Source organism: Delphinus delphis, chromosome 18 (genome assembly GCF_949987515.2).
Source record: "Delphinus delphis chromosome 18, mDelDel1.2, whole genome shotgun sequence".
Lineage (NCBI taxonomy): Eukaryota > Metazoa > Chordata > Mammalia > Artiodactyla > Delphinidae > Delphinus > Delphinus delphis.
In genome coordinates, this window is record NC_082700.1 from 64,163,946 (window position 1) to 64,182,431 (window position 18,486).

The 18,486-nt window shown below is 40.0% G+C and overlaps 1 protein-coding gene across 1 annotated transcript in view; it reads left to right on the plus strand.

Moving 5' to 3' along the window:
* Positions 1-18,486, plus strand: part of LOC132413627 (ATP-binding cassette sub-family C member 4-like) — a 166,363-nt gene that overhangs the window by 132,595 nt on the left and 15,282 nt on the right. The window contains exon 22 of the mRNA XM_059995698.1: positions 10,514-10,648. The gene's annotated coding sequence lies outside the window, so the exon portion shown is untranslated. The remainder of the gene's footprint in view (positions 1-10,513; positions 10,649-18,486) is intronic.

Genomic DNA, 18,486 nt, shown 5'->3' on the forward strand with positions numbered 1-18,486 from the left:
ATGCCTGCATATAATGCATAGGAGGCAACAGGTGAAGTTATTTAACCAGTGAATTGGATGGTCCATAAAAAAACAGGTAATAATCAGTAATACCCAAACTTCCTTATGTTTAATGATAATGGTACTATCTCTCTTGACTTCTTAGGACGTTTCTGGAATGTCACCTCCCATCCTACTTCACATTCATTGTCAGATGGGATCATCAGTGGGGGCATTGAGTAGATAGCAGAGTGTCAGCACTGAAGCAGTGCCTTTAGCCTCACTCCCCCGAGCTGGACGTGCACAGGAGTGAGCTCTGGGGAGGCAGACGACAGGAGTGGGGCATCCCCAACCAAAGGGATGCTCTGGGCTCCAAGCAGTGTGTCTGGTCATCTGGAATAGGACATCACAGTAGGAAGCAGGCCTCTCCTGCAGACTTTCATGAGGGATCAGGTAACATTCCAAGATTGCAGGACAGTGACTCTTAAATTCCAGAAACGTTTAGCATCAGGCATCCTTAGTCCCTCGTTTTCTGTGGTTTTTTTAATTATTTATTTGGTTGCACCAGGTCTTAGTTGCGGCAGGAGGCCTCCTTAGTTGTGGCTCGCTGACTCCGTAGTTGCGGCATGCAGGCTCCTTAGTTGTGGCATGCAGAGCATGTGGGATCTAGTTCCTTGACCAGGGATCGAATCTGGGCCCCCTGCATTGGGAGCATGGAGTCTTAACCACTGCGTGCCATCAGGGAAGTCCCTCTTATTTTGTGGTCATGAATGAATGCTAATTGGAAAAGTAACATTTTAGTTCTACTTTTTACCATCACTTTGTTCTTAGCTCTCAGCATTGCAGCATTGTCTCAGACTATCCCCAAAAGTGTCCTCCTTCCACAATAAACGAATGATGCTGTGAAATCTACCTGTTTCAAGCCCCTTGCCAGGCTTTAGAGGCAGCAGCAGAAAGATGGCTTGATCTCTAGCTCAGCTAGGGGTCCATTCAAATAAATTCTTTTCTCCTAAATGTACCCTGGAGTTTTATTTTTGGCTTTTGGTATTGCAGTCACCTTGCAATATATGGTCGGTTAGGGAAACAGTGAGGCAGGACAAAACCTGGCAGACGTGTCAGCTCTTCAGTCCTAAGTTTTATCCATCAGCACTTGATCCACAGGTGTGAACGTCCATAGATGTGAATCAATCAACTTTGTTGCCGTTATCAAAATATGTCCATTTGTTTAATGCTTTACTTACCAGTATCTTCTGGTAAATTTCTATAGCCTCAAATTTTTCTCTCTTGGTCAGTGTCTTTGAACAAATCTTTAACATGGTTTTACAAAGCAGTTTACATCCTGGTCCCTCCCCACCTTTCTAGTTTTGTCCTTCTCAGCTCTCCCTCTTTCCTTTAGAGCTAAAACCACATTGATGGTCTTTCATTTCTCCAAATGCAGTGTTCACTCTCTCTTACAGTTGTGCCCTTTCTCGACTGTTGGTGGCTTAGAACTAAGGTGCTAGCAGTGGAAATGGTGAGATGGTTGGATTTGGGGTGGATAACAGAGTGGAGCAAGTGGACTGTGTGATGGATCGAACGTGGGATCTGAGGGAAGAGAGAGGAGTTGATACTGGTTTCTGGGTGTGGAGACTGACCATCTGGGTGAATGGGGAAGACAGAGGGAAAAGGGAAATGCAAGGGTTCTCTTTGGAGCCTGTCACCTTTGCGATGACCGATGTTTTTCATGGTGGACCTTGTCCTTCACTGTGGAGCTGCCCTTCCCACTCCTGGGTTGGGAGACCTTCGGTTTAGGGATCCCTGGCCAAGATTTCATCAGTGATAACACGGGGAGGTCCCACCAGGAGTTGTAAACTTGGCCACTTGTTTATATCCTGGTCCTAGCTGGTTGTGGTCGCTGACTCCTTTGGTAGGAATGGCAGGATTAGACCTCAGAGGACCCAAGAGACATGCATCCCCTAGCTTCAGAGCTGGGGAATTGTCTTCTGTGCTCCATCCACCACAGGTGTAAACCCTGTATTTTGTTCTAGAGCTTATGATTATCAGTTGGCTTTCAATTCAACAAAAACACCAATAAAAAATCTTTCTCAAAACTCTGATTTTTTTTAACTGATTTTTGAGGCAGTTTTTTTTTCTTGCTTGCTTTAGAAATAAAGGCATACCTTTTTCTATTGCACTTCACAGATACTAATTTTTTTTTTTTTTACATATTGAAGGTTTGTCACATCTCTGTGTAGAGCAAGTCTATCAGTGCCATTTTTCCAACAATACTGCTCACTCCGTGTCTTTGTCACATTTTGGTAATTCTCACAGTATTTCAAACTTTTTCACCATCACTGCATCTGTTATGGTGATCTGTGATCAGTGATCTTTGATGTTACTACTGTGACTTGCTAAAGACTCTGATGATGGTTAGTATTTTTTAGCAATAAATTATTTTTAAATTAAGGTCTGTACATTGTTTTTTTCCACACAATGCTACTGCACACTTGACAGGCTGCAGTATAGTGTAAATCAGGAAATTCATGTGACTCACTTTATTGCAATACTCACTTCATTCTGGTGTTCTGGAACTGAACCTGCAGTATCTCCGAGGGAAGCCTGTACCTCTTTCCTTTGTGGAAAGCAAGTGATTGTTCTGAAAGCTTTGTTTTTTTTTTTAAGTAATGACAGATTCCAGAAACCCAATCCAGAATATCAAACCATACTCTCAGGGATTGGGCCTATATATTTTTTTTTAAACATCTTTACTGGAGTATAATTGCTTTACAATGGTGTGTTAGTTTCTGCTGTATAACAAAGTGAATCAGCCATACATATACATATATCCCCATATCTCTTCCCTCTTGCGTCTCCCTACCTCCCACCCTCCCTATCCCACCCCTCTAGGTGGTCACAGAGCACTGAGCTGAACTCCCTGTGCTATGCAGCTGCTTCCCACTAGCTATCGATTTTCCATTTAGTAGTGTATATATGTCCATGCCACTCACTCACTTTGTCCCAGCTTACCCTTCCCCCTCCCCGTGTCCTCAAGTCCATTCTCTAGTAGGTCTGCGTCTTTATTCCCATCCCGCTCCTAGGTTCTTCATAACCCTTTTTTTTTTTAAGATTCCATATATATGTGTTACCATACAGTATTTGATTTTCTCTTTCTGACTTACTTTACTCTGCATGACAGACTCTAGGTCCATCCACCTCATTACAAATAACTCAATTTCGTTTCTTTTTATGGCTGAGTAATATTCCACTGTATCTATGTACCACATCTTCTTTATCCATTCATCTGTCATTGGACATTTAGGTTGTTTCCATGTCCTGGCTATTGTAAATAGTGCTGCAGTGAGCACTGGGGTACATGTGTCCTTTTGAGTTATGGTTTTCTCAGGGTATATGCCTAGCAGTGGGATTGCTGGGTCATATGGTAGTTCTATTTTTAGTTTTTTAAGGAACCTCCCTACTGTTCTCCACAGCGTCTGTATCAATCTACATTCTCACCAACAGTGCAAGAGGGTTCCCTTTGCTCCACACCCTCTCCAGCATTTATTATTCGTAGATTTTTTGATGATGCCCATTCTGACTGGTGTGAGGTGATACCTCATTGTAGTTTTGATTTGCATTTCTCTAATAATTAGTTATGTTGAGCATCCTTTAATATGCCCCTTGGCCATCTGTATGTCCTTGGAGAAATGTCTATTTAGGTCTTCCACCCATTTTTTTATTGGGTTGTTTGGTTTTTTTGCTATTGAGCTCCATGAGCTGTTTGTGTATTCAGGAGATTAATCCTGTTGCTTCGTTTACAAATATTTTCTCCCATTCTGAGGGTTGTCTTTTTGTCTTATACTTTTTTGCTGTGAAAAAGCTTTTAAGTTTAATTAGGTCCCATTTGTTTTTGTTTTTTTAAAAATTTTATTTTTTTATTACTTCTGGGTACGCTGGGTCTTTCTTGCTGCAAGCAGGCTTTCTCTAGTTGCGGCGAGCGGGCTTCTCATTGCAGTGGCTTCTCTTGTTGTGGAGCACGGGTTCTAGGCATGCCGGCTTCAGTAGTTGTGGCACGCAGGCTCAGTAGCTGTGGCACGCGAGCTCTAGAGTGCAGGCTCAGTAATTGTGGCACACAGGCTTAGCTGCTCTGCGGCATGTGAGATCTTCCCAGGCCAGGGCTCGAACCCGTGTCCCCTGCATTGACAGGTGAATTCTTAACCACTGCGCCACCAGGGAAGCCCTATTTGTTTTTGTTTGTTTGTTTTTGTGGTACACGGGCCTCTTACTGTTGTGGCCTCTCCTGTTGCGAAGCACAGGCTCTGGACGCGCAGGCTCAGGGGTCATGGCTCACAGGCCCAGCTGCTCCACGGCATGTGGGATCTTCCCAGACCGGAGCATGAACCCGCGTCCCCTGCATTGGCAGGCGGGCTCTCAACCACTGCGCCACCAGGGAAGCCCGCCCTAATTGTTTTTATTTTCACTACTCTAGGAGGTGGGTCAAAAAAGATCTTGCTGTGCTTTATGTCAGAGAGTGTTTTTCATATGTTTTCCTCTAAGAGTTTTATACTGTCTGGTGTTACATTTAGTCCTTTAATCCATTCTGAGTTTATTTTGGTGTATGGTGTTAGGTAGTGTTCTAATTTCATTCTTTTACATGTAGCTGTCCAGTTTTCCCAGCACCACTTATTGAAGTGTCTTTTCTCCATTGTATACTCTTGCCTCTTTTGTCATAAATTAGTTGACCATATGTGCATGGGTTTATATCTGGGCTTTTAATCCTGTACCACTGATCTATATTTGTTTTTGTGCAAGTACCATGATGTCTTGATTACTGTAGCTTTGTAGTATAGTCTGAAGTCAGGGAGCCTGATTCTTCCAGCTCCGGTTTTCTTTCTCAAGATCGCTTTGGCTATTCGGGGTAAAATTTTTTGTTAATTAAAAAATTTTTTGTTAATTTTGTTAATTTTGGTAATTTGATAGGGATTGCACTGAATCTGTAGATTGCTTTGGGTAGTATACTCATTTTCACAACACTGATTCTTCCAATCCAAGAACGTGGTATATTTCTCCATCTGTTTCTGTCATGTTTGACTTCTTTCATCAGTGTTTTATAGGTTTCTCAGTACAGGTCTTTTGCCTCCTTAGGTAGGTCTCTTCCTAGGTATTTTATTCTTTTTGTTACGATGGTGAATGGGATTGTTTCCTTAATTTCTCTTTCTGATCTTTCGTTGTTACTGTATAGGAATGCAAGAGATTTCTGTGCATTAATTTTGTATGCATCAACCTTACCAAATTCACTGATTAGTTCTAGTATCTTTCTGGTGACATCTTTAGGATTTTCTGTGTATAGTATCATGTCATCTGCAAACAGTGACAGTTTTACTTCTTCTTTTACAATTTGTTGCTTTTATTTCTTTTTCTTCTCTGATTGCCGTGGCTAGGACTTTCAAAACTATGTTGAATAATAGTGGTGAGAGTGGGCAACCTTGTCTTCTTCCTGATCTTAGAGGAAATGCTTTCAGTTTTTCACCATTGAGAATGATGTTTGCTGTGGGTTTGTCATATATGGCCTTTATTATGTTGAAGTAGGTTCCCTCTATGCCCATTTTCTGGAGAGTTTTTATCATATAAATGGGTGTTGAATTTTGTCAAAAGCTTCTGCATTTGTCAAGATCATGTTTTTTATTCCTTAATTTGTTAATATGGTGTAGCACATTAATTGATTTGCATATACTAATCCTTACATTCCTGGAAAAAATCCCACTTGATCATCGTGTATGATCCTTTTAATGTGTTGTTGGATTCTGTTTGCTGGTATTTTGTTAAGGATTTTTGCATCTATGTTCATCAGGGATATTGGTCTGTAATTTTCTTTTTTCTGTGATATCTTCGTCTGGTTTTGTATCAGGGTGATGGTGGCCTTGTAGAACGAATTTGGGGGTGTTCCTCCCTCTGCAATTTTTTGGAAGAGTTTGCGCAGGATAGGTGTTAGCGCTTTCTAAATGTTTGATAGAATTTGCCTGTGAAGCCATCCGGTACTGGTACTGGACTTTTGTTTGTTGGAAGATTTTTAATTACAGTCTCATTACTTGTGATAGGTCTGTTTATAGTTTCTAATTATTCCTGGTACAGTCTTGGAAAATTGTACCTTTGCAAGAATTTGTTCATTTCTTCTAGGTTGTCCATTATATTGGCATATAGTTGCTCATAGTAGTCTCTTATGATCCTTTGTATTTCTGAGGTGTCAGTTCCAATTTCTCCTTTTTCATTTCCAATTTTATTGATTTGCCCTCTCCCTTTGTTTCTTGATGAGTCTGGCTAAAGGTTTATCAATTTTGTTTATCTTCTCAAAGAACCAGCTCTTAGTTTTACTGATCTTTGCTATTGCTTCCTTCATTTCTTTTTCATTTATTTCTGCTCTGATCTTTATGATTTCTTTCCTTCTACTGACTTTGGGTTTTGTTTGTTCTTCTTTTTCTAGTTGCTTTACGTGTAAGGTTAGATTATTTCACATTTTTCTTGTTTCTTGATGTGAGACTGAATTGCTATAAACCTCCCTCTTAGACCTGCTTTTGCTGCATCCCATAGGTTTTGGGTCACTGTGTTTTCACTGTCATTTGTTTCTATGTATTTTTTTTTCTCTTTGATTTCTTCAGTGATCTCTTGGTTTTTTAGTACCACACTGTTCAGCCTCCATGTATTTGTGTTTTTTTAGTTTTTTTTTCCTGTAATTCATTTCTAATCTCATAGTGTTGTCGCAAAAGATGCTTGATACAATTTCAATTTTCTTAAATTTTCTGAGGCTTGATTTGTGACCCAAGATATCATCTATCCTGGAAAATGTTCCATGTGCACTTGAGAAGAAAGTGTATGCTGCCACTTTTGGGTGGAATGTCCTATATCAATTAAATCTACTATCATTGTGTTACTGTTGATTTCCCCTTTTATAGTTGTTAGCATTTCCCTTATGTATCGAGGTGCTCCCATGTTGGGTGCATAAATATTTACAGTTGTTACATATTCTTCTTTGATTGATCCCTTGATCATTATGTAGTGTCCTTCCTTGTCTCTTGTACCAGTCTTTATTTTAAAATCTATTTTATCTGATATGAGTGTTGCTACTCCAGCTTTCTTTTGAGTTCCATGTGCATGGAGTATTTTTTTCCATCCCCTCACTTTCAGTCTGTGTGTCCCCCTAGGGCTGAAGTGGGTCTCTTGTAGACAGCACATATATGGGCCTTGTTTTTGTATCCATTCAGCCAGTCTGTGTCTTTTGGTTGAGGCATTCAATCCATTTACATTTAAGGTAATTGTCAATATGTATGTTCCTATTGCAATTTTCATAATTATTTTAGTTTTTCATGTTTTTTTTTTCTCTGTGTCTTTTTCTTCTCTTATGTTTCCCGCCTAGAGGAGTTCCTTTAGCATTTGTTGTAAAGCTCGTTTGGTGGTGCTGAATTCTCTTAGCTTTTGCTTGTCTGTAAAACTTTTGATTTCTTGGTCAAATCTGAATGAGATCCTTGCTGGGTACAGTAATCTTGGTTGTAGGTTTTTCTCTTTCATCACTTTAAGTATATCCTGCCACTCCCTTCTGGCTTGCAGAGTTCCTGCTGAAAAATAAGCTGATAACCTTATGGGGATTCTCTTGTATGTTATTTTTTGCTTTTCCCTTGCTGCTTTTAATATTTTTTCTTTGAATTTTATTTTTGTTTGTTTGATTAATATGCACCTGGGTGTGTTTCTCCTAGGTTTATCCGTATGTGACTCTCTGAGATTCCTGGGTGGCTATTTCCTTTCCTGTGTTAGGGACGTTTTTTTTTTTTTTTTTTTTTTGTAGTACACAGGGCTCTCACTGCTGTGGCCTCTCCCGTTGCGGAGCACAGGCTCCGGACATGCAGGCTCAGCGGCCACGGCTCACAGGCCCAGCCGCTCTGCAGCATGTGGAACCTTCCCGAACCGGGGCACAAACCCGTGTCCCCTGCACTGGCAGGCGGACTCCCAACCACTGCGCCACCAGGGAAGCCCATTAGGGACGTTTTTGACTATAATCTCTTCGAATATTTTCTGAGACCCTCTCTTTTTCTCTTCTTCTTCTGGGACCCCTATAATTCGAATGTTGGTGCGTTTAGTGTTGTCCCAGAGGTCTCTGAGATTGTCTTCAATTCTTTTCATTCTTTTTTCTTTATTCTGCTCCTCAGCAGTTATTGCCACCATTCTGTCTTCCAGCTCACTTATTCGTTCTTCTGTCTCAGTTATTCTGCTATTGATTCCTTCTAGTGTATTTTTTATTTCAGTTATTGTATTGTTCATCTCTGTTTGTTCTTTAGTTCTTCTAGGTCTTTGTTAAACGTTTCTTGTATTTTCTCAATGTGTGCCTCCATTCTATTTCTGAGATTTTGGATCATCTTTACTATCATTACTCTGAATTCTTTTTCAGGTAGGTTGCCTATTTCCTCTTCATTTATTTGGTCTTGTAGGTTTTTACCTTCATCTGCTCCTTCATCTGTAACATAGTTTTTTGTCATCTTTTTTTTTTGATGGGTGGGACTGTGTTCCTGTCTTACTGGTTGTTTGGCCTGAGGCTTCCAGCACTGGAGTTTGTAGTCCAGTTGTTCAGGGGTTGCTCCCATCCCCAGAGTCTGGTAGGTGCCCTAGTTGTGGGGAGATGTGAACTCTGCATCCCCCTACTCCACTATCTTGACCACTTTTCTGCCCTTAGGAGACTTAATAAATGTTTCCAATTAAATGACATGGGATGGAATTAACTGCAGTACTAGATATGGAAGAACAACCTGTGTCCTGTTTAGAGTTGCTGCATTATTCTCTTAAGATACAGTTATTCTACATGAAGAACTAAGTACCACCTAACATCAGAACTATCTTTATAGCTATGTCATTTGGGCCAACTGTTTCAGATTCTTTTTTTCCCTCTAAAACCATTATGCAAAGCCACTAATAAGTAGAAAGGCAGAGTTAAGACCTCCTTCCTCTCACTTTTAATTTTCAACTAGGGATATATCAATGTGCATAAAAGGGCTGAACAGCAGACAGCTGAAGACAGAAAGAAAAAGAAGCAAAGAAAGATAACTTGTGAAAACAGATTCAGATCCTCGGCAGTTCAGATTGGGCTGTTCCCGGGTACTGTGCAGGCTGTGAGCATTAGAATTTGAAGCTCAGTTTCTTACTTGCTTCTTTAGTGTTAGTTCAAGAAAAAATTGGATTTCTAGGGATTTCTTCTGTGCAGAGAAATTCTGCTAATGCTGCTTATGTAGCAGCTCTTTTTGCCAGCCTTTCACTCTCAGAATAATAAACTACAATCAAAGCCAAGTTGAAGAAGCATCTTAACCTCTCACACAAGGGATTCTGCTCCTCTTAGTAACTAACATAATCCAGGACCCTGTCGACTGAAAAAGAAAAAAAAAAAGCACAACCTGGAAGTTGAGTGTTACGTTTTATGTGGTGGACATTGTGAGGACTTAGGGACAAAGCATCTCATAACACTGAGAAATGGTTCTGAAGAGGCAAGGGGATGAGCCAGTATACGTAAGAGTTTTTGCAACAAAAGACCAGGTAGTCAGAACATTAAAAGATTACTGTTAATCAAAGAAAACCAGACATCCCAAGTTAATGAATTTAGTGCTTTTCTATACATGGGAAGATGCAAAGTCTGGGCTCATTGAAATTCCTTTGACGTGCACCTCAGCTATCTGAGGCCAGTATCCTGTGTTTTTCTCATCCTGAGTCTCCTCAGCGTGCACTGTTGGGGGTGGCCGCACACATTCTGGTTCTATCCTGAGTTCCCTCAGGGCTTATTGTCGGGGCAGCTGTAGTGTGGTGGCTTGATGGCTGCAACATCCTTTGTTCACTGATATGACAGGCAATTTTTTAGTTCACAACCCTAAAGAAATTCTGGAGGCATTTACTTTTTTCCCAAATACTAAGATTCTGTCAAACCAACTTAACAATTGCTGTCAGGTCACTGCCATCTGGTTTGTATGACATCAACCTGATTTTAGATAGAGTTTGATTTTCTTAAATCAAGAAATTTCCCAACTCTGTGTATCTGTATAAATAGCCGTTAAAGCTCAGAGTCTGAGAACTAAAAGCACTAACTAATGATAACCACCCCAAATGCCCTGGGCAGAATATAAAATGCCAGACTGCTGAGTGCTCTACTTGATGCACTGGGGTGACCTAAATGGAGGGGAATCCAAAAGGGAGGGGATATATTTATATGTATGGCTGATTCATTTTGCTGTGCAGCAGAAGCTAACACAACGTTGTAAAGCAACTGTACTCCAATAAAAATTAAAGAAATCATAGTCTAAAACTCATTTTTCTTCCCTTCCTATAACATTATAGTAATAAAAGGTCAGGTTAGGCCTTTATCTGCCTAGTAAAACAAGTTAATCAAACCATTAAAATACCAGCCAGGCCTACCACCCAAACAGATTTTTTCTATTCTTCCCCTCCTGTTCCTTTACAAAATATTGTCTGAGTTATAATGCTTTATTGTGAAACATTGTGTGCAATGCGTTTTTTTCCTGCTGATTAACAGGTTTTGGATTCAGGGAGACTAGAAGAATACGATAAGCCATATGATTTGCTGCAAGATAGAGACGGCCTGTTTTACAAGATGGTGCAACAACTGGGCAAGGACGAGGCTGCTGCCCTCATTGAAACAGTAGAACAGGTAAGCCTGCCACAGGGAGTTGTGATTAAAGTTTGTCTCCAGGATTTACTCTTCACACGATCTCTACCAGGTGTCTGGTGATAAGCACTCTGTGCCCTTTTCAATTATAAGCCTCCAGAGACAAAGCTTCATGACTGGGTCTTAACAACACACTGCAAGTTGAAGGTCGGTCTGCTGAGCACCTGCAGAAGCGGTGAGGGTGGGGTGCAGGACGTGCATGTGCACATGTGCCTGAGAGATTTCAGATTGGACTTTCCACGTGTTTCGACTTCATGGGTTCAGATTCCCATACAGCACAGAACACTCATTTTGCAGACCCTCTACGTTTCATTCTGAGGGGTGCTCAGCACATTGTGATACGAGTGCTGTCAAGGAACATCCAGGAAGTTTGAGGGGAAAAACATCTGGAATATTTCTGGCCTAGGGGAGATTTACCAGGGAAAGGTGTAGGTCACTTCTATTTTCTCATCTTCTAGGAGTAAAGGAAACTCCTACATGATACTGTCACGTTCTCCCTAATTCTTTGTTGTTTAGAATTAGGTCCAGTTGCCCCCCTATGCTTCCTGTAACTTCTAGAAGATGAAATTGTCATCAGGACAAATCAAGAATTCACAGTAACCCTAACACTGTAGTCTGAATGGTGCTTGAAGGTTTACAAAGTATTTTCAGAGATGAGATGTGTGAAAGCACTAAGCACTGTACATGGCGTGAGAAAGGTGCTTGATGAGTAACATTTGGGTCACGTACCTTTCTAACAATGGTCAGGTGGTAGTACCTCCTATAGATGTGATAACTGAGGTCTGGTTTAAGGGTTAGCCATTGTCATGCAGCTGCCTGTAATTCTTTCTGGAACAAGGTGGGAGTGGGGTTGATGGAAGGAGGGAGGGAGGGAGGGGAGGTCTGGTGTTCTTGCCCACTGAGATGCGTGGCTCACATGGGAAGAGGTTTCCGACTGTATATGATATCTTCCCATCAAAACTTTATCTCTGGGCATTAAATTATGGGTGCATTTTTCCTCATTTATACTTTTCTGCATTTCTGCATAAAATTACTTGTATAATATTTAATCCATCACTTAAAGAAAACATGTCCCAGTATCTAAGTAATTCTTTAGAAAGGTTTATCTAAAATGTAGCCTAAGTTCCCTCTGTCACTGTTTCATCTCATTCTTCCTCCTTAGAAATGAAGAGCAGTACCTTCCACTGTTCACAGAGTAGGAAATAGTCCAGGGTCACAGAGCTGGCTGAAGGATGGGCAGAGTTGGAGTTCATATCTAGGTTTAGGGATGATGAAGTCTGCGTTCTGAACTTTTCCTAAGTACTTATATTGTATGCAAACATACAGAAGCTGCCCTTGGAGCCCTATATCTTTTTATGCCTGAAATTCACACAGCACTTTCATTTACTAGAGTGAGACCTTCCTTCTGAAGACCTGATAATAATTTGAGATTCCCTGTATAACCCAGTCACAAAATGGCCAGGAATCTCCCAAACCCTTTTGGTCTTTTGACCTTAGGCATTTCACATCTAAGAGAGATGTCCCCACCTGTGTGTCAGTCTTCATTTAAAAAGTGTCTTATAATAGGGTTCAACATCCTCATTTTACAGGTGAGGAAACTAAGGCCCCTTAGAAGGAAGGTGGTCTTCTATATATAACTAGTGTTAAGCTAGTTTGCAGCAGATACACAATTAGAAATCTGTTCTTTCAGTATATGTTTTAAATCAACTGTAACATAAATACAAAAGCAGGGATAGGTCATAGAATTAGAAATCCTGTGATTCCTGATCTAGTAATCCTGCACCTACTTTAACAAGATTAATGTTAAGTTACATTTGTGTAGTTCTTTATAATTTATTGTACATTCTTCTCACATGTATGATTACACTTAATCCTCATCATGGTCTTTTATCCCAGGTCATGGATGAGGAGACTGGGTCCAGGGCTCACCTAAGGTCACAGAACTGGTCCAGGGAGCACAGGGGGTGAATTGGTGGGGGAGGCTGAGTTCCGCCCTAGGCACTCTGCTCTGTGTCAAGCCTGAGAACGCTGCTTCTTTCATGTGGTAGCCAAGGCGGGCCAGTCACCCAAGTTCACAGGGTGGCAGAACATCACTCTTGGATTTCAGTTCTGCCACTGGCTCAGGTCACCTCTACAGAAAGACATAAGGAAATACGTATCTTGATTCCCATCCTAGTTGAATATCCTCTTGACATTATTTCTGCATATGCTCAGTCTTCTTAGGAGAACAACCTGTCAGACTGTCAACTTTTTAAACGTGCAAGCATCAGATATCAATGCACTGTTCAGAGCTGTAACACAGGGAGGACTAGCCTAAGTCAAGCTTTTCACTCTAACAAAACAGAATTCATTCGTTTGAAAAGAAAACATCTGGGGAGAGGTGCTTCCAAGCCACGTTTTCTTGACCCCATAGTTGCTTCTCTGAAAACGTTGGTGCAGGCAAGCTGAATCAGTCTGATTTACCCTTTTAGATGATCCGTGAAATCATAGAGAAAGTACTTTTTAGATACATAAAGCTGAATGATGCGTTAGTTTGCTAGGGCTGCCATACAAGGACCACATAGTATGCAACTTAAACAATGGACATTTATTTCCTCACAGCTCTGGAGGTTGGAAGTCTGAAGTTAAAGTGTTGGTAGGGTTGTTTTCCTCTGAGGCCTCTCTCCTTCGCTTGGAGGTGCTGTCTTCTCTCTGTGTCTTTGCATGGTCATCCGTCTGTGTGCCTGTGTCCTAATCTCTTCCTATAAGGACACCAGTCATATTAGATTAGGGCCCACCTATATGACTTCACTTTAACTTATTCACCTCTTTAAAGATCCTGTCTCTAAATACAGTCACGGAGAGAGGCATGGATATATATACACTAACAAACATAAGGTAGATAGCTAGTGGGAAGCAGCCGCATGGCACAGGGATATCGGCTCGGTGCTTTGTGACCACCTGGAGGGGTGGGATAGGGAGGGTGGGAGGGAGGGAGACGCAAGAGGGAAGAGATATGGGAACATATGTATATGTATAACTGATTCACTTTGTTATAAAGCAGAAACTAACACACCACTGTAAAGCAATTATACCCCAATAAAGATGTTAAAATAAATAAATAAATAAATAAATACAGTCACATTCTGAGGTACTGGGGGTTAGGACTTCAACATATAAAATAGAAGGTGACAGGACTCAGCCCATAACAAAGGATGAATGCCTGTCATTCAGTTTCTTCTGTGATGAAGCAGACATGATTGAGGTTTTTTGGAAGTTTCTTTGTTCCCAGTGTGTAACAGAGGTGTCATTTTATCTACTCATGAAATCACTAGATACAACCCAAAAGTTATGAAATCCTAATATCCTAGGAGCCTGGACCAGTTTGAATAGGCTGCAGGAGGCACTTAGCAGCGATGTGGCCTTATGTCCCCCAAGGTGTCTGAGCCTCAGGGTCCTCACCTGTATGCAGTGCAGGGATTACAGCACTGCTTAGCTTCTTCACACTTATTACAGGGATCAGATGAGATAGCAGATGCCTAAGTGCTTTGAGAATATAGAGCGTTTTACAATATAAAATGGGATTTTTTAAAAGGCTATAGATTAAACCCTTCCCTCCCAATAATAAAAAAAATGCATCCACAGTTCTTTTAAGTAGCTTTAGAGACTCTAAATAATTAAAATGTATTATTTTTAATAATCAGTTTTTAAACAAATGATATACCTAATGCTACAAAATTCAAAAACTTTACTTTTTAAAAAAAATCTGTACATTTTTTATTTCATACATTTGTCATGTTTAAGAGAATTTGGCATATTGGAATAGTGAATACAATTTAAAATATCTAGTTACTAATTTACACTTGTGATTTTAAGATGAAAAGTATAAAAATATTTTATCACAACTTCTTTACTATATTTAAGAGTCTACATCATTAGAGTTGGCTTTTTTAATCTTTATTGGAGTATAATTGCTTTACAATGTTGTGTTTTCTGCTGTATAACAAAGTGAATCAGCTATATGTATACATATATCCCCACATCCCCTTCCTCTTGCATCTCCCTCCCACCCTCCCTATCCAACCCCTCTATGTGGTCACAAAGCACTGAGCTGATCTCCCTGTGCAATGCAGCTGCTTCCCACTAGCTATCTATTTTACACTTGGTAGTGTATATATGTCCATGCCACTCTATCACTTCGTCCCAGCTTCCCCTCCCCCCTCCCCTTCCCCATCCTCAAATCCATTCTCTACATCTGCATCTTTATTCCTGTCCTGCCCCTAGGTTCATTAAAACCACTTTTTTTTTTAGATTCTATTTTTATGTAAAAACTTTACTTTTTTAAATAGGTTTTTAAAATTTATGAAGAAGTCACTCTGCGACTCCTGTCATCACACAGCTCCTCCCCCAGGATGGAGCCCCAGCACAATTGCTGACTGTTCTGCTGACATGTTCTGTACATCAAGTAAGAACTTGTGCATATGTGGCCTTCCTTGTTTTTAAGAACAAATGATAGTTGTTCCTTGATTTTTCATTTAAATATCTCTTTTTAATGGCTACATAGTATTTATGCTCTCTCCATTCCCTACTCCTCATTTTCCCTTTTTTTTTTTTTTTTTGCGGTACGCGGGCCTTTCACTGCTGTGGCCTCTCCCGTTGCGGAGCACAGGCTCTGGACGCGCAGGCTCAGCGGCCATGGCTCACGGGCCCAGCCGCTCCGCGGCATGTGGGATCCTCCCGGACCGGGGCACAAACCCATGTTCCCTGCATCGGCAGGCGGACTCTCAACCACTGTGCCACCAGGGAAGCCCTCATTTTCCCTTCTAATGAACTGTTAGTTTTATGTTTTCTCCCCCAAAGAAGGAACTCTCACATTCACTTACTACTTGTATTCTTTTTGATAATTTATCACTTTCTGCATTTCATCTTTAATCATTCCTTCCTTCCTTTGGTTTATTTTGTTGTTTCTTCTTACTTCTTGAATACATTTGTTTTCTTTCTTTTTTATTAATATAAATATTTTAAGGCTGTGAACTTTTCTCTGAATACTGTTCTAGCTATATCCCATAGGTTCTGGTGTGTAGTGCTTTCATCATAGTTAGGTTTTTATTTATAGATTCTGCAATTTTGTTGTCATTTTCTCTTTGGCCTAAGAATTATTTGAGAAAGAGATCTTTAAAATTTCCTGTGGATAGAGGATTTTTTTATGTTTGTATGTTTTCTAGTTTACTCATTTCATTGCCTTATGATAAAAAAAAAAAGTTCTCTGTACCATTTCCACCCAGAAACAGTGTTTAATAATACTTTAAGTTCTAGTTTATAGGTAATTTTTGTGAATGGTCTTTGGGCATTTAAAAAGATGGACTATTGGCTATTTAAGGTATAGAGTTTAATTCTTAATTATAGTGGTTTTATTAATTACATTATTTAGGTTTTCTCTATTCTTATTTATTTTGGTCCATTTGATGTGACTTGGACCTAGAGAAGTGTATTAGTCTCATACTGTACCAAGTTCCATTTTACAGTTCTTGTAATTTGTTTTGATAATTTCAGTGCTATAATTTTTCAGTCCCTGGATATTCATGACTTAGGTTTTTCACTATGAATTACATTTTCTACTATTTTAAAGTGCCTTTTTTTGTTTTGTTTTGTTTTAAATTTTATTGGAGTATAGTTGATTTACAATGCTGTATTACTTTCAGGGTGCACAGCACAGTGATTCAGTTATACATATATTCATTCTTTTTCAGATTCTTTTCTCATATAGGTTATCACAGAATATTGAGTAGATTTCCCTGTGCTATTCAGTAGGTCCTTGTTGGTTATCTATGGGTTGGCCAAAACGTTCCTTCAGTTTTTTCCGTAAGTCAGCTCTAGTAGTGCTTAGTTGTCTTTAACTTCATTCAAAACAATTTTGTTACATTGTATTGTGACAGCTGTCATATCAGCGTGCATTTAAAAAAATAACTTAAAATTGGTGGATTTTTGTGTAGCCATTTTAATATTGAAGATTGAAGAAAAAAGCAACATTTTTGGCATATTATGCTTTATTATTTCAAGAAAGTTAAAAGTGCAATTGAAATGCAGAAAAACATTTGTGCAGTGTATGGAGAAGGTGCTGTGACTGAATGTATCAAAAGTGGTTTGTGAAGTTTCATGCTGGAGATTTCTTGCTAGATGATGCTCCACGGTTGGGTAGACCAGTTTAAGTTGACGACAATCAAATCAAGACATTAATTGAGAACAATCAACGTTATACCATGCAAGAGATAGACGACATACTCAAAATATCCAAATCAAGCACTGAAAATCATTTGCACCAGCCTGGTTATGTTAATCGCTTTGATGTTTGGTTTCCACATACGTTAAGCACAAAAAACTTTCTTGACCATATTTCCACGTGTAATTCTCTACTGAAACTAATGTAAACGGTCCGTTTTTAAAACAAATTGTGACGGGAGATGAAAAGTGGATACTGTACAGTAATGTGGAACAGAAGAGATTGTGGGGCAGGTGAAATGAACCACCACCAAGCACACCAAAGGCACCGGTGGTCTTCATCCAAAGAAGGTGATGTTTTGTATATAGTGGGATTGGAAGGGAGTCCTCTATTATGAGCTCCTTCCAGAAATCCAACGATTAATTCCAGCAAGTTCGGCTGATGCCACGATCTTGGCTCTCTGTTCACCAATGCCAAAAAGAAATACAAAGAGAAATTTTAGCAGAACAAGAAAAAGTAGCTTTTATTCTTTACCAGGCCAAGAGAGGACACAGCAGGTTACCACCTCAAGAACTGTGGCCCCCCCATTCCTGGGGAATAGGGAAAGGTTTTATAGGCTAAGACCCCATGGTCTAGGGTAGGTGATAAGGCTCAAACTAATGACGGTCTTGATTTCCTTCTTCTGCAAATTTATGGCCAAAAGCTGGCATCAGGTGGCTCAGCAACCAGGTCGGGTGTCCCTGAAGTTATCAGCCATGACCTTGTTTTTGAAATGCAGAATGCTACAGGGGAGTGTAGGGGGAGAAGAATGCCAGGTGCAGAGTATAATTCATATGGAGTCAGAGAGTAACTGGCTTTGTTTAGCTTTGTGAAGGACAAGTCTAGCTACAAGTGTGTGTTAGTAGTAACAGCTAAAGAATAACCAAGACTGCTTAACTCTTGCAGGCCTGTTTGGCTGGTATGTGCCTAAGGCCATTTACTGATTTCTGGTTTTGCTGCAACACTGCTCCCAATGAGACCAACTGAAAGCAGCACTTGACGAAAAGCATCTGGAATTAGTCAACAGAAAATGCATAATCTTCCATCAAGATAATGCAAGACCACATGTGTTTTTGATGACCAGGCAAAAACCATTACAGCTTGGCTGGGAAGTTCTGATTCATCTGCCATATCATCTGCCATATTCACCAGACATTGGATCTTCGGATTTCCATTTATTTCGGTCTTTCCAAAGTTCTCGTAATGGAAAAAGTTTCAGTTCCCTGGAAGGTTATAAAAGGTACCTGGAACAGTTCTTTCCTCAAACAGACAATAAGTTTTGGGAAGATGGAATTATGAAGTTGCCTGAAAAAAGGCAGAAAGTAGTGGAACAAAATGGTGAATATTTTTCAATGGAGTTCTTGGAGAAAATGAAAAATGTCTTATTTTTAAACACTGAAGGAATTTTTTTGGCCAGCCCAAAATTTTACATATAGAAGTGAGTGTATGTTAATCCCAAGCTCCTGATTTATCCCTCCTCCCCCGACGTTTCCCCTTTGGTAACCAATAGTTTATTTTCTATGTGAGTCTATTTATGTATTGTAAATAACTTCATTTGTATCATGTTTTTAAGATTCCACAT